Source organism: Urocitellus parryii, chromosome 7 (genome assembly GCF_045843805.1).
Source record: "Urocitellus parryii isolate mUroPar1 chromosome 7, mUroPar1.hap1, whole genome shotgun sequence".
Classification (NCBI taxonomy): domain Eukaryota; kingdom Metazoa; phylum Chordata; class Mammalia; order Rodentia; family Sciuridae; genus Urocitellus; species Urocitellus parryii.
In genome coordinates this window covers 108,920,022-108,941,723 of record NC_135537.1, presented here as the reverse complement: position 1 = coordinate 108,941,723, position 21,702 = coordinate 108,920,022, and the positions used below count along the sequence as shown (strand labels likewise).

The following is a 21,702-nucleotide window of genomic DNA, read 5'->3' as shown; positions in this document are numbered from 1 at the left end:
CTATATGTACATAACTGTGGTAAAGTTTAATTTATAAATTAGGCACAGCAGCGAATTACCAATAATAAAAAGATAGAACAATAAATAAAAAGAGAGTAACAATATACTATAATAAAACTTATAAATCGTGGGATTTCCAGAACTTTCCATTTAATATCTGTGGACCACGGCTGGCTGCAGGTAACAGGAACCACTGCAGCAATGATGATTGCCTGCATCATCATTATCCAGCTCCAGCCCCTCTGAAATTCTGCATGTGAAATGAAAGCTGCTTTCCCCTTAATTTTCTCTCTGGCAGATGAAGACTGCTGGCAAGTCAATATCAAATGAGAATTTCTCTGTAATGTTTTTCTGAGATGTCATAGTCATAGCAGCTCAAATGATCTTGTTTGGCAGAGTTAGATGAACAAGGTTCTGATATTGGTCTGAGGGGGTACTGCTGCATGGCCTGGGTGCTGAGACAGACACAGAGAGACACACACATACACATACACACAGACACACACGTCACCACGAGTGACACTAGTATGACAAATAGCTTCTTGCAAATTACTCGTTAAAGTATAAGGTGGAGAATTCCAGAAGGCAGTTTGTCTTCCTTACTTCTGTAATTCCAAATTTAATTTCTGAAGCACGATCTTTTCCACTCTAAATTGGAAGGATTATTTTATTTTTAAATCTGCTTTGTAATCTTAACTATCACTTTAACCATGTCAACCATAACTGTGAATTTAAATGCTATAAGATGATGAGTCCTTTGTATTATTAAAAACATCCAAAGAAGTATTAAATGTATGCTTGGTAGGCTTACTCTTGACAGTGAATTTGGAGTGAATACATAAATAAATGTAAATATGCATAATATATACACATTTTTAATATTTATATTTGGAATATTATCTGCAGCAACCAATGTTAAACACTTAGGACTACTTGAAGGTTTTTTGGTTTGTTTTCGCTTGGAGCTAGTACTTAACTGTATTTATTATCTTTTAATAAAAATTTTTTTGGTTTTATTTTGAAAAAAACTGAAAATCTACCAACCAACCCAACAAGAAACTTCAGGAACAAACAGTTTAACCCTCTTGTACTGACTACTAACTCTGCCTTGGCAACTTGTTAAATTAGGGCTGCTCATAGTTTTTAATTATAATTTCATTATGTACAATACCAGCCTCCTTTGTCAAATGAGGTTTTATTACAGGGCTATTATGTAATTCAATTCATGGTTAAAGTCTCCTCTGCCTGGAAAACACAATTGCAATGGCACTGACCCTGATGCTTGATGAGAATCATCGAACCGGAGGATTCAGTAACCAGATTTTATTTTTTAAAATAATGTAGCCCATTTTACTCAGTTTTCGAAATGGGCTTCTACTCTCCTGGGTGTCGAACTAGTGTTCTCATCCATGCTCTGAGAACGTGCACTCACCTGAAATGTAAGCCACGCTGCGGGATCACAGGGTATCCCATCTCCTGTCATTATTTTGAGCCCTATGGTCTAGCTCAAAAGCCCATTTTTCCCGGACCTTAGCCATCTCCTGGCAAAGAGCCCTAGTCCCTGCCATTTGCCATTTGTTCTGTGCTATTTTAATTCTGGACAAGTTGTGGTAGTAGGCTATATTTAAATTGGCCTGCACTGTGAAGAAACACAGCGGACGCACGTGGCACCTTTGACATAATCCAATTGTGCTCTGGCTCGGTATCAGGCTGTGTGGGATTCTGCACTATATGCCCCACCATGCAAGGGGCTGGACTCCCACTCCCCAAGTGTTCAGCAGAATCTTCTGGGGAGGATGAACTGTGGCAGAGACCGACGGAAATGCCACCAAAAACATCCAAGAGTCCACTGAGAAAACATGGACAATAATCAAAGGAGAAGAAAAGAGGCCCTCGCCCCTGGCTGAGGACCACTGGAATATTTGCAGAATAATTTTCCAAAGACCCATTTACAGGTAGGAATTTATAAAGTACAACATATCTATGGAGAGAGCCTCAGAGGAAATTGCACGCACACATAAAGCTAGCCTTCTCAGGTCTCTGAGCTTTTAGAAGTGGACTGTGAGAAACACTTGCTTCTAACTGATTCTTCCCCATCTGCCCTTCCACTTCCACAGCCATCAGCTGTAAACACTTGTGTGCCAGACACAAGGCTGAGTTCCTACCTGGAGTTATGCTGTTACTTTATAGAAGAAAAATGGGCTGGAAATGCCCTTAAATCATTAAAATTAAGAAAAATGTAAAAAGCAGCTTTCTCCGGAATAGGTGCTGAGGTCTTACAAATACTCCCAGCTCAAAGCTAGCCTAAAGCCAGATTTATCACTCTGTCTGGCAAATCAGAAAATGGTTAACTTTTCAGGAACTTACAAGTCAAGGATTTTTGCCTGGGGTCTTTATGTATGTGGTGCTGATGCTCCCATTTTGCTAGCTGCAGAGTGAAAATCCAGCCTATGTATGTGATCATATTCTTGCTGCAGATCTAGAAGTGCTTAGATCTAGAAACCAGGGTTTCTTTCTATTTAGTTTGCAGATATTTCCTTGGACTTCTTGGAATATTTCTTGCTGTCAACCAAATCTCTCTATTTGGTTTCTTTGCTTAATAAACTTTACTATCCAAGTAGGTAGTAAATAATAGACCTGACTTTTGTTTTCTGGAATAAGTAGAAAAACCATCATAGAAATGTTATGCTGAAGTATATTTGCCCACATAGACTAGTCAATTAACATGAAACCATTTTAAAATGTCCTTAACAAAAGAGCCATTAGCAGACTATTTGGTTACATGTAGTCAGGGATACAGACTTTTAAACTGATCTACATAGTGGCCACACAGAGGTGCATGTATCAAAACAGAGGTGTCTGTTTTTACTGGAAGGCATACACGTGGCACTGAATATAATTATGCTTTGAATAGCATCAAAACATGACTCAAAAATAAATCCCATACTACCTTTAGTGCTCTGAGCTTTCGGAGAGCTAATTCTAAATTTCAATAAATAAGATTCCACCTTATTTCCTGAATGCATTCCAGGCTTCCTAACAATGATAAGAATAATGATGATGTTTTGTGGTACTTGGGGACTGAATCCAGGAGTGTTCTAACGCTAAGTTACACCTCCAGTCCCTCTCTCCCTTTAAACTTTTATTTTGGTGGTGCTGTGGGAACTAAGTCAATGTTATACATGCTAGGCAAGCTCTGTGCCACTGAGCTCCATCCTCAGCTCTTTCTAAAGATTTTTATTTTGAGATGATCTCAACTGAGCTCCAAGGCTGGCTCTGAACTTGCAATCCTCCTGCCTCAGCTCCTGGGGATTACAGGATCACTGTGACCAGCTTCAGGCTCATTCTTTTTTTTTTTTTTTTAAAGAGAGAGTGAGAGAGGAGAGAGAGAGAGAGTATTTTTTAGTTCTTGGCGGACACAACATCTTTGTTGGTATGTGGTGCTGAGGATCGAACCCGGGCCGCACGCATGCCAGGCGAGTGCACTACCGCTTGAGCCACATCCTCAGCCCTCCAGGCTCATTCTTAAAAACAGCATGACAATGAAAAATGTGTGATATTCTTCCACATAAATATGTGTAGCAATAAGTCGTGTATTTACTATCTGGATCAAGAACCTGCCACGTGGATGCTGCCAAGGAGACATAATTGTGGCCACATCACAACAGATAATGGGAACATAATGCCCCTCATAGCACTTTACTGTAACTACTCCAAAAAGCATCACCTTTTCTTCCAAAAGCAAGGCTATGAAGTCATCCTTCCCCATTCTTTGTTTTGAGAAGAAGAAAGATTTCTGAAAAATTCATCTTACTTAGGTTAGAATCAAGACAGGGAACTAACAGAGGCCAATTTTGGTCTTAATAAAAAAATGGAAATGAGTGTTATTAGAGGTTCTAAACATATATTTCTTTCTTTTTTAAAATTAATGCATTTTGGCTGGGGATATAGCTCAGTTGGTAGAGTGCTTGCCTCACATGCACAAGGCCCTGGGTTCAATCCCCAGCATCACCACAAAAATAAATAAGTAATAAATATAAAAAAATAAAATTAATGCATTTTAATTATACAGAACATACATGCATATAAAATACTTTGATCATATCCACCTCCCATGCCACTTCTGAATCTGCTGTTCCAAAAATCTCTCCTACAGATATACTTCTAAAAATTCCTAATTATTTCAATTTTTGCTGTTCTGTGTATTTCCCTGTAATTATTAGCAATTAACACACATATATAGATCACAATACTCCCAAGATTAAAATGAATTATGGTCTTGGAAAAGACAAATTATGCCACAGTTCTTAAGGAGGCCAGGAAAGGAAATACCACTAAACAAATGAGTTCCAAGTACAGAAGCCAGAAATAAGGGAGATGAAGCCAAATTTCTTGTTTTTAGGGAAAAGAGGGATGAATGGATAAGACAGGTCCCCAGGGGCCTTGGGCTCATGCTCCACTCATCCTGAGCAAGAGGTTTATTCAAAGTTGTGAAGGCGTGAGCTGGGAGATGACTTGTGAACTCTGCCCTCTGTGAAGAGGAGGTCAGTTTGGCCAAGTTGGTAGAAGTAATAGGACAATATACAAAGGACCCTTCCTGGTCAGTGACTTGCAATCTATAAAGTATTACTGATGGAAAGTCAAATACACAGGAATCATGATTGAACTAAGTTAAGCAAGCCAGTATTGATGATGATGATAATGATGATTATGGTTAACATTTACTGAGTGCTGATTATGTGCCAGGGTTAATTTACATTAATTAGAAATTTACAAGGAGTATCTTCCATAATCCACGCTGGGTTATCAGCTAGTGGGTGGTTCCCACCACTAGCTGGTGTGAACTGAAGATGAGAATTTTTCCTGTACACATACACGTCCACACCGACCATCTAGTCAAGCTTAAAATTCTCTGATGGTGGTCTTTCTTTCCACTCTGTCAATGCTTTCCCTCATTAACCAAATTACTGTGAGATGTCCATTTTCTTCCAGATAGAATTTTTAAAAATTTTCTTAACATATCCATTTTCCTGTGTTGATTCTTGGATGTAATGACCTTTCAGGGATAAATAATTCTTAGTATGATGGACAATATCAATGAATAAATGATCGTCAGCTGCACTTAATTCTTCAAATGATTTTACTCCAACATAAGGAATGTGTCAAGTGGTAGCATCTCTTGTTGGCCTGGTGGGATGCTGAGATGCTGCTAGTGTGTGAGCTGCTGAGCTGGGTCAGCATCTTTGTTACTGGGATTCGGGGGTGACACTGCCAAACCCTCCAAGGCAGGCACTTCATGCCCTACGGGTGGCATATGAAGCCTCCTGCCTGCCAGGCCACCCTGAGGCCACACTTGCATTTCATCCTGGTCACTGCTGTGCTCCAGCCATCTGGAGGCTCTGGCTGTTCCCTCCCCACCTACTGCCCTGGGCATGTCCTTAGGTGTCTTTGCACTTGTAATATTTGGCTCTGAAAACCAGCCCACTTCAATCCACAGCATATTGTTACAAACACAGCATAAATGTAATCCTTGGATTAGATTAGCATAATGGGAATTTCACGGTCTCTCTGGATTTGCTCCAGAGATATACACACATTATTTAGGATTCATGAACTTCAAAAGCTCCAAACTAAAAATACCTCTTACATCATATCAGAATGCACTCAAAGTCGAGTTTCTTGCTGTTGGTCTAATCCATTCCTATAGTGGTTAAAAGCAGAGTTTTAGAATCAGTCTGGCTAGACGTGAGTTCTCACAATCATGAGCCTGAAACACAGGGCTAGCTACTCACCCTGGCTATGCCTCAGTTTCTTCACCTGGTAACATAAATAATGGTGAAACCTAACTTTCAGGTTTAAATACGGACCACAGAAAACACGTGTAAAGTCCTAACACAGATCACATAGACAAAGCCAGGCACAGAATAAGCACTTAAATTCATATATAGAATATTTACTCATTTGATTAAATAACATTAAAACAAGTTTCTAGATAAGCAGTAGATTCACATGGGTCAAGGATATATTACAAAATAATGGATGTCAGGCCCAGTGGCTCAGGTAGGAGGATTACAAAGTTCAAAGCCAGCCTCAGTAACTTAGCGAGGTCCTAAGTAACTCAGCTAGACCCTGTCTCAAAATAAAAATAAATAAATAAATAAAAGGGATGAGGATGTGAGGATGTGGCTCAGTGGTTAAGTGCCCCTGGGTTCAATCTCTGGTACTGCGCACCCCCCCACCTCCGAAAAAGGAAAAAATCTCCCATTCATCCCAATACTAACCAAGCCATACCCAACCAGTGTTGTTTTTTTAAAAGGATTTTCCCAGAGTTTAAGTAAATACAAGAAAATATGACTATAAAATCCTATTTCCTCCTTTTCTAAGCAGACGGAAGCAGTCTATGCAATACTTCTGTATCTTTATAAACTGAAACCAGAAAACAGTGACCAAGTACAGCATAAGGCAATGTATTGTCCTACCCCTTTACCTTGGTGAGGGACAGCAGTGAATGGAACCACCCAGATGACACAAGGCAGCAGGAGGTGAGGGGGTGGTATGCAGAAAGCCTAGATTTGGGTTCTGTTCTGCCCGTGGCAAGCTGTCTGACACTGGGCAGACTACTTAAATCTTGCAGGTGTAGAAGTGGTACAGTCAGCATGCTTGTTATGGGGACATAATGAAGTATGTATGCAAGAGTTTTGCAAATAGTGAAACAAGACAAATGGGTTCACAGTGTTATTACAGTGTTATTACCAGTTAGAAGTTATTACAGTCCACAAGTCCACTCTTTCTACTCTGGAAGTACCAATAGTGGCAATGGAAAACACAAAGTCCCTATTTCTGACTCAAGAGTTGGCTGGCCTAAGGACATTTCCTGCCTAGGGTCACTGGATCCACTTTCCTTGAGCAACAAAGACCTGCTATGAGGTGCACTCTGCCTTCAAATGACCATGTTCAAAGTTTCAACATGGATGCAGTTTTTTGGGAGCTGATATAAATTTCTGTCAACAGTAATTCTTACCTGACATTGGGCTTAAAGTTTGAAAATAAAACAGGTAAACAGAAGCAGAGTAGAAGTCATATCAAAGACTTTCAGTTTTCTTATCCTCAGAAGCACCAAAATGAGTGCTCTAAAAACATGGCTGGCAGGCCCATCCTTCTCCTTGTCCCCTTCCTGAGGCAGGCAGCAGCTGGGAGCTCGCTGGGGGGACTGGCTGAGGGGAAGCTCTGCATGGGTGTTCCAGAGATTTAGATTTGGGTTCCTTCTATTGCCCATGTCTTCCTTCTCATTTATAGCCAGAGGGCTTTTACCATATCTGCAATGGATTGGTTTCTTTGTCTGACAAATTAGGTTGTTAGAACAATTCTATTTCTTATAAGAAATTTAACACTTTCTCTCCCTTTCCTATGGAAAGGGACAGAAGTGCGTGTTCTGGCTTACAGGTGCCTATCTCCCACCTCCTCAGCTTTCTCCTGGCTCCTACCAACAGCTGCTCTGTAAGACCTGCGAAGTCTGAGGAACACACTTTGAAAAACCACTGGAAAACTGAAGAGTTCTAAAATTCCCTTCAGCTTGAATAATCAATAATTGTTGCAGCTACACGTTCATTTCTAGGGAAATTCATTTATTATAAATAAATAAAAATATAACTAAAAGTAGACATCTGCTTTTTCTAAGAGATGACAATCTTCCCAGTAAATCAAATGAATTATTTTGCTTTGGTAAAATAAAGTTAGAGGTATTAGATTCAGGTGGAAAGAGGCAGATATACCTTCTAAAATTATTATTTGAATGACAAAGAATGCTAAATAACGGGCCTATCCACGAAGTTATTGTATTTTGTAACTACAGATTGAAAAGTCTAGCAATAGATGTATGCGAACAGCTGATTATTTTAGTAAGTGGATCTCGAATGGTAGCCAAAATCTTTATCCTGTAGCCAGCCACGTCAACCCAGAACTACTATTATGTTAATACATTTTACAGAAACTCAGATCTCAGAGCTGATTTCATTCCAACAGATTTATGTAGACCAGGAAGCCAGGCTTAGCCAGTTAGTGGCACCCCTGCTCCACCATCATGTGTGTATCCCAAGTGTTTGCATGACATGCAATCTATATAATTATACAGGCATTATGATCCTAGCCTGTTCAGTTCCAGGAGGCATCAGAACAGACACACGCAAGATACAAAGCACAAAGACTGCTAATGGGTTGGCCAAAAGGTATCACTTCTTTATCCATAGGTGGTGAAACTCTGGTAGGGGGTGACCTGCCACCCTCATGGCCTGTAAGGTCATCATGTTCAGGGAGGGCAGAGAACTGGGCTACTGCCAAGAACTGGACTACTCTTCAGCAAAGCCAATATTTGTTTTTATTCTTGGTTATACTATTAATGCACTTGCCTTGCTTATTAGTCATGAAGTGAATGGAGGTAGGAAGGAGGAAAAGCAGCAAGGATCAGCGGAGACAAAGGTGGATGATTGGGAAATTCAGGAGAGAGAGTAAGACATCATTTCCTGTGGGTTTGGCCTGGCCAAGAGCACCTAACCATTCTAGAGTTAAATTAATTCAAGGAACTATTTTAATTAAGATCCTGAGAGGAATGTGAAAATTAAAATTTTAATTTTGATTTATAACTATAACATGCATATAGATACATATACCCTATTGGTATGAAAATATGTAATACTGTCCGATTATTGAGTATTACATCCTCAACACTCTGCTGAATACTTTATGAACAAAATAATTAGGTTGAATTGTATTTGGAGACTGAACCTAGCGGTGCTCTATCACTGAGTTACATCTCTAGTCCTTTTAATTTATTTTTTATTTTGTGTCAGGATCTTGCTAAGTCACTAAGGCTGGCCTTAAACTTGCCATCCTCCTGCCTCAGCCTCCCAAGTAGCTGGGATTACAGGCATGTGCTGCTGTACCTGGCCAAAATTATTAAACATTCACAACAACACTATAAAGTTATTATTCTGTCCATTTCATGTATAATAATACATGTTTGGATACAATAGATCCTGGTCTAAAGTACACACCATTGGACAGCAGAACTAGCAGTGACATAGGCCATGTTTAATGATAAAGCCTAGGCACTTTCCCCCACATCATTCTGCCTGTCAGCTGGAGAGATTAGAACATTATGGGGAAAATCTGCCAACTTGCGATGCCCATTTGCTTATCATACTGGTTTTTGTATTTAAGTCTCAAACATCTTAAACTTTGTATTTAAAAGTGAACTCTCACAACATTGATTGTTGTGATAAAGGGGATTTGCATCAATTCTGTGAGCTACAGATAAAATCAATCACTGGCTGGAAATTAGCTAGCATTGCTAAACTCACTCTGTCTACCATGAACCTCCCTGGATCAGAATGTCACCAGTGGTCACTTGGGCATGTAAGGCTTGCCTTAATATAGTAGGAACAAAAGCCCTACTGATCCCTCAGCCAGCCACTTTGGTTAAGGGAGCTGAAAATACTAAGTGGGCAGATGTGTTTACCCAATTATTTCAGTCCAACAGACCCAACCTTGGTATCCAACACGCTGAAATGACCCCACACTTGTTTGGAAGCCAGTGTCTATGGACAACTTTCTGATTGAAAGTTTGACAAGAACATTCTTGTTAGTGAGAGTCTATATGTATTTAAAAAAATGCTGAAAGTTGTGATTGCTGGGAATCCAAGTACCAAGTCCCGGATTCACAGCCACGGGTAGATTTGTTTTCATCTGTCCTGTGTGGTTAGCGGGAGCTGCCCCAAGCCCGACCCAACTCATTCCACACTCATCCCCTCACATCCAGACTTCTGTGATCTGAGGTCATGGCATAAATCTTCTTGGATTTCCCCCTCCCACTCCCTGCCCTTTTCTTCTAACGACTGGTACCACCCACCATCAGCCTCCTCCTTCCAGGAGAGAGCTGAAGAGCAGCCAGCTTTGACATTGTAGCAGATGCGAGGCTGGGGTGAGGCTGCGTCGAGTGACCAAGGACCTCAGAAACACACTGGTGAAGCTGTCTAATCCAACCCAAGGCTGGGAGATCTTCTCTAGCTGCCCCTTTATTGAAGGCTCAGTACAGGTTGGACATTACACAAAATCCAGGTCATACACGGACTCATTTAATCCTTTTGATTTCCCTATGAGGAGGGCTCTGTAAGTCTCCTAATAAAGACACCAAAGGTAACACAAGTTAAAATAACTTGCTCTAGGTGGAGCCAAGACTTTGCCTGACTGAAAGCATGTGTCCTTCCCACATTCTACGACCTTAGATTATGGAGTCAATCAGACGAGTCCCCCTTGTGTGCCTACCATCCTTAGAATCTTCCATCAACCTTTCCCTATCAAAGTTCCAAACTATTATTAGGGAAGATGTATGAATAGTTTATTCTAAAACAGAACACCCAACCACAAAATGCATTCCACATTCCATCAGAAATGTTACGTCTTTTTCTGGGCCGTCAGGCCAGAGTGGTTCACAATACTATGCTGTGGTAGGCACCAACAGTCATTGTAGGAAAACAAATTAAGAACTTGAGAGTGTATATTTGAATTGAAACAGGTACCCCATTGTTTTACTAGAGGCATTTTAATGAATGGCATTTTGGTTTTTTTTTTAAAGATATTTAATACAATGATTATTATACTGCTTGTGATAAGGCAAATGTGGTGTATGTACACTTTTGAATACTATGAAAGGCAGGATCAACAGAGTAGATGTGACACATGGATCAATTTCAAAACACAGCAGAAAAAAAATACATATGTATAAATATAAATGCATATAAAATTGAAAAATGTAATATTACAAGATGAAAAAGATTCTAAATAAAAGGAAATGAGCTGTGTGGAATGGTGTCATTTGTGTAAACCCCCAAAATAGAATAATGCCATGTTTTTCAATTTATACATCATCAAAGACATGTAATGGACACACGTTACTCAATGTGTCATACAGGGAATGAGCCTGGGAAAGGAGAAAATGAGAGGGGCTTTCCTCAGCTGGTTGCCTATGAGAAGGTGGAGCTGAGGATTGGGAATACTTTACCCTTCTATGCTGAAGGGCTAAGGTGAGAAGGAGGGAAGATGGACAGGTACGGATATCATCAGAGGATGGACACATGTTACCAACCCAGCTCAGAGCTCTGATCCCACACATTTGTTTTTATCTTTTGGTTTTATTTTTACTTGATAGTGGCACATTATAATCATCAGTTTCAGAAACTTCTTTAACCATGTGCCTGAGCATACACAGAAACTCCTCTCAAGCCCTGCTCAGAAGCCCAGGTTGTCCCGTGAGCACTAAAACAGCACTGAAAATAGTTACCTGCTGGCCACTAAAATGAACCTTGGATTTAATCCTACAAAAAATTGTTCCATTTTCTTTTCACAAATATATAAACTGGCAGAAAATATAGAGGACACAGAGGTGAAGAAAAAGAAAAGCACAGTGGTGTGCTAGTGGATTTACACATGACCCTTCCTCTCCCCACTCGTGCACCTACTGAGTCCAAGGGGTGGCAGTGATTGCAAACTTCCCTCCCTTGGACCCCCACCTCTGTCCCTGAGCCTCAGGCCAGCTGGGGAGGCACTGTGGTGCTTGGGGAAAAGACCTTCAGGAGCCAGGGCTGGTGAACGAACTCCTAAACAAACTCTCCACTGACACATCACTAAAAATAAGTATGCTTACATGCATAACACATTTTTGGAACAGTAAACCGAACTCTCTCCTTTATCCTCTCTAGAGACTTAGGTGCCATTCTTATTCAACTTTATACAAAATACATGCAGGTGCAACAACTCCGAGCATTACAGGCAGTAACTTTTGATGTGATAAGTACACATCTGCCAAGAAGCGAAGGAATGGCAGAGCCACTGGACAGGCACTGGGTATCAGCTGCTAGCCCGGATTCCGGTCAAACGCTGATAAGGCTCACTTGGGCGTTGCCTTATTTAGCCAGACTTCTCTGTCCAAACACGGGTGCATGGTGACAACTGTGCATGCTATTACAAGTCTTTCTCCTTTCAGTCATCTGCTGACACACCAATTAAATAATGTGTGACCACTATTGAAGCAGCCTATTGCCTTGCCTACTAGTGATTTGCCTGCAGATAATAATGATAATATATTACAAATAAACCTGAATATGTTATTTTAGCAAAGGGCTAAATTTTTTTCCTTCTCATAAGGAATACACATTAAGTTAAAGGCTCCCCCCATAACAATGAACAAATTAATATTGCATAGTATTACTACTGGCTCAGGTAAATTGCACAATTTCCCCCATAGTTTCAGTAGAGAAACTATATCTGAAAATATTTTTTTCCAGCACACATTATGGTATTAATGAGCCTTATATTAGAAATCAGTGACTTGATCTAGATATGTGACGCTATTAAAAGAACCAATATGAGTCATACAGATACATAAAAAATAGTTGAAATACATATGGTGATTTAACAAGTCTAGCATGTCAGTTAGTTTTAACTGCTTATAGAATAGGGAAGCTCTTTGTGTGAGAACATGGGATGAATTCCAATATATATTGTTAAACAACGACAACAAAAACCAAGCAAAAAATCCCACAAAAAAAAGTAACAAAAATCTAGGGTGTTGATGGTGCATATTACAAAATGATCCTTTATCTGCATTTAATTTCAAAATCTAAAAAGCTTTAAAAATACCCAAATCTCTCTTTTTTATAAGTTTAGTGTGAAAACTTGACAGTAACACCTGGAAGCAACTGACAGGCATTTATGGTTCATTATTTTTTATTCTTAGTGTGAGTATTCAGTTTCCCTGGAGAAATAATGTGTTTGATTACCAGGTGCTGCTCAGACCCCCTGAGGATATCATGTAATTTATGCTATATGCACTATATTCCTTTTCTAAAATCCAGTAAGTTCTGAATTCTAAAACATATCTGGACCCAAAAGGTTTTGGAAAGTAACTAAATATGTGGTATGTGAACATCTGCATCAAGGGGGATAAACGTACATTTGGATATATAAATATCAGGAAAAAATTTATAACGATACTAATAACATTTGCTGCCTTCAGGAAAGGTTCCTGGTTAGCTGGAGTTAGGAGTGGGGGAGAGATTTAAACTTGGTCTAAACCATCTTGTAATTTTCAAATTTTGAACCACTGAACATGAATCATCAAGAAATAAAATTAAAATTAAAAAAATTACAACTTGTAAACATATGGCCAGAGCCCGATCTATTTAAAATACATCCTGTTAACAAGTTTTCAGAAGGCAATGCTGCACTCCCACAGTTGGTGGGTGGGTACCTTTGACCAACCCTTCCTGGTCATAAGTTCCAGTTTCTCTTGACTCTCGTTTTAAGCGTGCCAAGTCTTTCCAAGGCAGCCCCCTCTTCTTCTAAAACACTGTTTACAATCAATTTCTTAAATGAAACCTCTCTCTCTCTAATCCACCTGTGCTTACTTCAACTATGTAACCCTATAAAACAAGCATACTTACTTTGTTCTATCTTCTCCATAACACTAGAAGTTCATGGAAACAGGGATGAAATAATTTGCTTTTAAAATTTTTACTGGGCAGTTTTCTTACATTGATGGTTAATTTACACTGTGTGCATATTTGGTCTTCCTAATAAGCCTTCCAGGGAATCCCCAAAGACTAAGTGATAAATATTTGCCAAACTGAATTATGCTTATAAAACAATACTTTCCCATTAAGTCTTTATAATGAAAATAAAATGGAAAACATAATTGAGTTAAAAGACTCAAAAAGTGTCTGGAATAACAAGCGCATGTGTGTGGGACAGAGCCCTGGGTGGACAGAATGCTGCTCTGAATTTACCACCCGACTATTGATACATGCACTTACGGTGGAGAGACCCCAGTTACATTCCAGAGTGCTTACTTATATATGTGAAATGACCTACTAAGAAATACTGAGGGTTAAAAACTATATTTGTTCCCCATAATGTTAAAGAAAAAAATTACGTACAGATGTTATTAATAGTCCCCAGGAATCTAAAAGTAAAAAATACTTTAAAAACATGGGCTACTAAATTTAGAGACAACTCAAATGCTTATCTTTCTTACAATCCTTGAAATCACTTCAAAACGATCTTTGTAAAGGTCACTAAATTGTACTGGTATACATTGGCAGCTTAACAATTAGTTGACATGGTATTCACATGCAATTTAACAATCAGTTAACGATTTTTGCCTAGTATACTAATTGAACAACAAACTATTGAGTCAGTTTCTTTTTATTTTTTTTTCCTTTCCTTTTTAAAGGCAAACATCAGAGACTTTTGAAGAAGGGTAAATTCCATCCAGCAAGATAAATTTTCCCTCTGACTATACATTTCATTCAAATCCACTGTTTTGGTGTTGGCATTCAAAACCAAACCAAGTACATTTTTTCTTAGAAATTAATCCTACTGAAGAAGTATACTTTTAAGCACAAACTGAAGCCAAAACTACACCCATGTACTTTTCAATACAACTATGTACTTGTTCTAGCTGATAATCAGTGTTGCTGTTGTTTTTTTTTAAAGCCAGAAAAACCTTGTCAATAATTTGAAGTCACTACTGTCAATATTCTCATTTTTCAGATGAAAAAACTAAGTTCAGAGTAGTCATAGTTTATTGGATGTGTTCTATTGGCCAGTGTACAATTATTAAAGAACTGGCTAGTTTTATTTAAAGAAACAAGTATATTATTGCCCAATAAGCACCCAAACCGAGGTCTGTGCAGAATGGTATGGTGGAGAAGAAGGAAGATGAAGTAGCTGGAGAAGACACCCCAGGGGGGGCTCTGGCAGGGTCAGGTTTCATCTTCCCATCCTCCTTGGGTGGCTAAGCTTCCTGCCGCCCATTGTAGAATTTCAGATGCACCAGTAATAAGTTAATATAGATGCAATTGGTTGTTTATATGTTTGTCTCACTTAAGGGATGCCTTTGAAAACCCATTTTTTTCCTTACTACTTTGTCATTTTATTAAACTAGTTTTCCTATCAGCAAAATTTAAAAACATTTTTAATTGGTGCTTTTTCATTATACATAATATTGGGGTTCATTATGACATAATTGCAAAAGCATGGAACATAATTTGCTCCACCCATTTCTTGAACAACATGCACAGGAAGGCTTTCCATGAACAGCCATCAGATGAGCCTGATGGATGCATTACTTTAGGGTACAAATGGTCACAGCAGAGCTGGGACATCCCTGAAGGACTAGAGAATGGGGGTCGAAAGGGGGAAGTGGGCAAAAAAAGACAAATGAGGAACTGGGAGGCAGATATAAGTAGAGAGCAAATAAAACAAGAGGATAGCTAAGGAGCACACAAAAAGCCAAGGACACATTGCACTACAAAGGTGAAACCAAAAGAATGTTAAGCCCTTAGTCTCTCCAGAGATGAATGGGTGCACCATCTTTAGAGGGCACAAAACCATAGATTCACATAATTTTAATGATAGCCTTAAGTGATTTGGAGAATCTTTTGTTCACATATTTCAGACAAAACTAGTCAGTATTTGAACTGTGTAGAGCTGACTCAGTTTATGATGACTCTCAAACTACACACTCCTTTTGGGCATGGAATGAAGATTTTACCGGAGAGTTTATGGCTGGGCAACCACAGGCTCATCCACACGTGAAGCCAAAGGCATGGGAGAGCTGCTGTGTAAACTGAGGGACACCAGCAAACTAGTCCAAAGAAATACATCTACGCAAAAAACTCAGGACCCACTAAACCAAGCAAACTTTAATAATGGGGAAAAAACTTTTTCTATAGAAATCGTCCTGAGAAAATGGAGCAATAGTTCACTTGGGTCTGATTTTCATTTCTTTACATAGGATTGAAAGGAAATGACCAAGGTGGCCTAACCTAACTGCAGGAGCAGCAATGACGATATCCATCACAGACATGCCACTAGCTGCTGAGAAAGATGATAATGCAAATCTGCTTAGCAAGAACAGCAGGATGGTCTAACAGATTAATAATGGTAATTAAAGCTTTAGATGCTAAAAAAGAGAGTGACAATCCCAAGGATATTTAATTGAAAAATGCACTATAATCATAACCCATCCACCGCACACCAGGAGCTGGGTATGTTCCAAGAAGGCCCTCAGATACCCACTGTGCTGCCCTTGCCACCCACAGCCACTTGGAACCCATTTTTTCCACACTCTGTGTAGAACAAACCCTTCTCATGGTTCAGGATCCAACTCTAACCTTCTTTCCTCCTATGATGCCTTTCCTGAAGCTTCCACATGGATAAATCCCTCTGCTCCTCTAAGCTTTATCCAGCACTTAAAAGATTCTGAAAAACACAGTGGATTCTGTCATGTCCCCTACTCTTCTTCTTATGTCACAGTGAGGGAACCCACAGCTCCCTCCAGAACTCCTTCTATACCCTGCAGTGTTTGCTCACAGTCACGTTGACAAGTGCGTGTTAATAAAGGAGAGTGGTCTAAGTTTTCATGCCACAAAACCCAGGGTGACTGGGTCTGGAGGACTGACTTATAGGCTCCCATTTTAAATTAATTCTTCCAGTGTCATTTTATAGACTACAAATCTACCCTACTGTATATACAGAGAGAAACTGCTTTTCACTTATTTCCCCAAAGCCTACACAGACACACTTAGATAAGGATAAAATGAAGATGTTCTAATAAGCTTAAGACAGACATTTCACACTGTGAAATGCAGACTAGTCTAAGAATTTCCTCATATTTTAAAATCTGGCTGTTTCTTCTGAACAGGCTGACTAAAGTAATGCAGGTAGCAATACAAAAATGCAGGTGTGTAGGTTGGTAGTTGTGTTGAGAAGTCCAACCAAGTCCTGCTCAGCAAGGTGAGACCCAGGACAAAGCAGCCCATGTTCATCCCACAGCTGTTTAAACTTTTGTAGCAGATGCACCCAGTGGAGAATCAGGTCAGACTGAGTTTCAGAAGGGAAACCTGCAGTACAAGTATCTGTCTCTATAGCCACAGTTTGCATACACCCTGGATCAGCTTCAGGAACTTAAACAGAGGTGCAGCCTGGGCTTTCTTCTTCTTCTTTTTATTTTTTTTTTCAGATGTGTATGCAGTGCACTTAAAACTATTTACCCTAAACTGGAATTTGGATGAGAATTTCTGAAGTGAGACTTATGAGCACCAACAGTCCCACTGGGTACAGTGCCTCAGAAGCAGTATCCTATGTCCAGTGTGACAGCAGAAAAACTCTTGATGTGCCCCATTAAGGGGTAAGAGAGCTCACAGATGCTGAGCAGCATTTCAAATGCTTACGGCATAGCAACTCATCAAGCGTGCACACTAACCCTGTGGGTTCTATCAACAATCACCCTCACTTTACAGATGAGGGAAACAAGGCATGGAGATGCAAAGTCAATTGCTTGTGAGGCCACTCAAAGCAACAGAGCCAGTTTTCTGGTTCTCAAGTCTGTGTTCTTAACCACTACCCCATACTGCAGAAATAATTCAAAATAATTCCCTAAAACTCTCTGAGGAAAAAAGAAAATCAGGCCCTCATGTTAAAGATGAATCATTTCGCTTTTCTCCCCTCTGAATTTCTTGGTTATGTAGCTCATGCTCACTTCTTTTCTGATTTTAGGAATCACAATCGAAATGAGAGCTGGCTTGAGCTGGCTAATTGCCTCTCCTTCCCAGGACCACACTGACTAAAATGAGGGAGGGTCCTTTATCAGAGGTGAAACTACAGAGCAGTGCCAGGATAGGCTGGAGACCTGTGTTAGAAGACCTGGGGACCAAGATGCCCATCTCTCACCTGCAGTTCCTGGAGAGGAAGGACTACCCTACTGCATGAAGACCAGGGTTCCTCAGAATTGCCTTCATCTCAGACTCACCTTCCAAATTATAGCACAGGCTCATTCTGGTCTGTCTTGTGGGATGGGATTGGGGTGACAACCCTGCAAATCTGAGTGAGCTCCTTTGAAGGAGGGAGCTGGTGGAGCCATGCAACCTGCAGCCACTAAACACAAGCGGCCCAAGGGGCTTGAAGGGGAATCCTGTGAATGAGCTCCCGTGCCCAGGGCCTAGGGACTTCTCTGTAACTTGACTTCTCCCTGCTGAAGATCAACTTTCCCAGCTCCTGTTCTCTGTGCACCTCTCTCAGCCTATTGAGTGATTAACCTGACCACAGACCTATCTCATTCATGTCTCCAGTCTCAGTTCTAATGGAGGCCTGTGAACACTGTAAGGAAGACAGAGAAAAGCCAAGGAAGGCAATGTCAGTTACCTCGACTCAAACAGGCCAACAAATGGCAGGCCGGGATGGATCTGCCCCGAGTCACACAGGCCAAGGCACAGTAGGCTAAAACCAGCACTGGGTACCAATTCTATACCCAATTCTCTTCTCCTAGGAATTCCTTCTCTTCCTTCTAACAACTGTTTTGGGTATTGCTCCCACACGTTGCCCGACTTCCATGTAGCTCTTGCATTGCTAGTTGTTTCCATATCCACCTCTGTCACTTGGTCATACAATTTCCTGGATGACAGGGACATCTTTTTCATCCTGGTTTCTCCCAAGGTACTGTGCTTGGTTTACTTGGAGTAGGCATTTGAGACGTGTTGGTTAAAATGATTACAAAATTCACTCTAACATAAATATTTGGTGTCTACCTGCCAATTCAAGTTTAATGCACATAACAGTCTGCCGAGCATCTACCACTCTTCTACTCTGCAGATGAAGGACTGTGAGATATGCCAAGGTTAAGCCAGGTGTCCCACTCCCATAGCCAGCAGCACAGAGTCTGAGCCAACTCTCCAGCTGCAGAGTAAGTCTTGTTAACCAGTATCCACACACACCGCCTCTCTGAGCCCTGGAATCACACAGGTATAAATGACAACAGCATGTTCATTTTTTCAGGGAAGAAATAATGAAATCTCTTAATCCTCCAGGATTTTGCCCATGCAGATCCCTGTGCTTGGAAAGTTATTCCTTCCCTTTCTACCTTAGGAAATTCCATGTTCCCTCAAGATCCTGCTCAAGATGAACTCTTGAAAGTCTCTTAGTGTCTCCAAGTGGTTAGGGACCCTCTGCTGGGCTCTTACATATATTGTCCTTTGCTCTGTCACTGCTTACAAGATCTTAGATGACCTGTGCGAGATTTCTTCTCAATCTCTTGCCTCAGACTATGAGATCTCTGAGGGCAAGGGCTGCCTTTCATGATACTTGGCATGGAAGCATTTAATAATTGTTGGTTGTAAGGATTTATTAAGCACCTATTAAATATTCACCTGATCTTATTTAATTCTTCCAATCTCCTACAACTAGGTGCCAAATTGTCCTGTTTTTTGGATAAGAAAGCTAAGGTGTCATAGGTCTCAGATTCTACCTGAATAAAATATCCTACCTCAGCTCAGTCTAAGGTCCCAGAGTCTTTCTGGCATCCTTGTACCAAAACACAGGTTGGAGCCAGTACTGTGGGCAGAGCAGGATGTTCTCATGAAGTTTGCCTGCAGGTGGATCTCTTGGGTTCTTGTTCCTGGGACCTGATCTGAGACCTGTGAAAAAGAGTAGGTACAGTCTCCAGGTCATGGGCCAGTGGGACCTCGAAAGCTGCAACTCCTTCATTTGCTCATCTCATTTCATTTATGTGTACTTCAGCTGAGCCCAAGGAAATCGGTGTCACTAGCCACAAAATAACTTCATGTCTACTTAACTGAACAACTTGTATGCAACAACCTCGGTAAGACTTAAAAAATGCATATGTAATATAGCAGTGTCGAGTTGAAATATGAACTGTCAGAAACCTGATTAAACCTTAGCCTGTACTGCATATTCTAAATCTCTAAAGAACACCTCTAATTCAAAGAAGATAAACCAATCACAACCAACTATTTAGAGTACCTACAATGTCTTGACATCTGTGTTAAGTTCCATGCAAAGAATAAAAACTGAATTTTTATTATCTATATGGTATAGATTAATAAGCATGAAGTAGGCCCCTAAAGTCTAAAAATAACCTATTCACAATTATCACTTTCCTTCCCGACCGTATGAGTAAACATTTTATTCTGGTACAGACCCAGAGTTACTTCTTATTAAAAGCCATCATATCTTGCTTTAGATTTATGTTTAATTATTAGGAGAATCTTTTAGTAATTCTATCTGACTTTATAGCTCATTAGTTATTATTTATTAATTAAGACTTATGAAAGTTATTTAGAATTCAAGTGAGAATTTCATACTAATAAAGATGCAAAGGGTGGCGGGGGGAAATTCCTGAAAATGTCATGAGAAAATCCAGTAATAGAGCTATTTTCTTTTTAATTTATTTTTCAATTTTCAGTGGACATAATATCTTTAGTTTTATTTTTTATGTGGTGCTGAGGATTGAACCCAGCGCCCTGCACATGCCAGGTGAGCACGTTACCACTTGAGCCACATCCCCAGCCCCGAGAGCCTATTTTCAATTCCCAAAGTTCTTTATACCTATTTGGTGCATCTCCTGCAAAGATAGCAACTTGCCTAAAAATTCCATTTAACCCATCAGAAAATGCCTTTCCTACCCACCCTTACAGCCTTATTAAAGTATAATTGATAAGTAAAAATCACATATGTTTACAGCGTATAATTTTCATATATGAATGTTTTCATATATGAATAAATTTAAATTGAGCTAATTAAGATATCCAAGCAATCCCTTCTTCTCTTCTGTGGATTGAAAACAAACATTTTATGTTTCTTGCTAACTCAAAGTCCTCATACAGACCAGGAGTATAAAGAACCACTCAATGCAATCCATGATTGTGCAAGAGCAATGAGCACGGCTCTGGCTGCAGTGTGTGCCCTGGAACACCAGGAGTATGAATGACAACGGCATTTTCATTTTAACAGGGGAAAAAAAAACAAATCTCTCATTCCTCCAGGCTTTTTTTTAGCCATGTTGACACCTCTACTTGGAAAGTTCTTCTTCCCCTGTCTACTTCTTGAAGCTGGAAGAATTTATGAAGTTTTTGTGATGCAAACAATTATATTTTGACTCATTTATTAATAAGAGTAAAAATACTTTTTTTCATAATTTCCTGTTTTATAACCCTTAAGGAATACTTTTGGTGAACTAGAGTAGAATATTCTGTAATGACATTTTCCTAATAGAGAAATGAGACTGCCTGACAGGGACCCCTTCACTTTGCTGACCCCGCTACACCTTCCTGCTTCCCTTCAGAGGGGTAGCAGACTGAGATGAGCTGAGGGCCTGCTCAAGTAAGGACTTGACCACCACCAAGAAGGCTGGACTATGCTCCAGGATAGCTCTCAAGCCCTCCATGGATTCTTCATCCTGATCCAGAGACGAAGGTAAAACAAAGCAACCCTACCAGAAGGCAGAGTAGGGACCAGGGAAAGAAAAGATATAGATGGTACTGGGTCATGAACAAAGAACAGGCCCTCAGCTCCCCTTGATTTTGTTCCTACTCTGAACTCAAAGTGTTCTTTGCAGAACTCCTAACTCACTCTTCATCCTACCTCCTTCATGTAGTTAAACTATCTGGCAATGTCAAACATTAGCTGCTGCAAGTTTTCACACTCTAACTGGTAAGACAAATATCTTTACACAAGACACTGTGCTTATCCTTTTGTTGTGTTTTGCACACGAAGAACTAATAAAAAATGAAAAATGCCTTTTGTGAGGCAAAGAAAGTCACAGGTATTAATTTCATCCTTTTATACAGACTG

General features: G+C 40.0%; 1 protein-coding gene, 1 long non-coding RNA gene and 1 other non-coding gene across 3 annotated transcripts in view; 2 read left to right on the top strand and 1 right to left on the bottom strand.

The window, feature by feature from the left end:
• LOC113178616 (junctophilin-1-like) overlaps positions 1–21,702 on the bottom strand; it is a 99,473-nt gene that overhangs the window by 55,772 nt on the left and 21,999 nt on the right.
• Positions 1,659–19,893, top strand: LOC144255904 (uncharacterized). Its single transcript, XR_013343978.1, has 3 exons — positions 1,659–1,955; positions 15,851–15,999; positions 17,614–19,893. It is a non-coding gene; the product is annotated as an uncharacterized LOC144255904 (long non-coding RNA).
• Positions 3,942–4,014, top strand: Trnav-cac (transfer RNA valine (anticodon CAC)). Its single transcript has one exon. It is a non-coding gene; the product is annotated as a tRNA-Val (tRNA).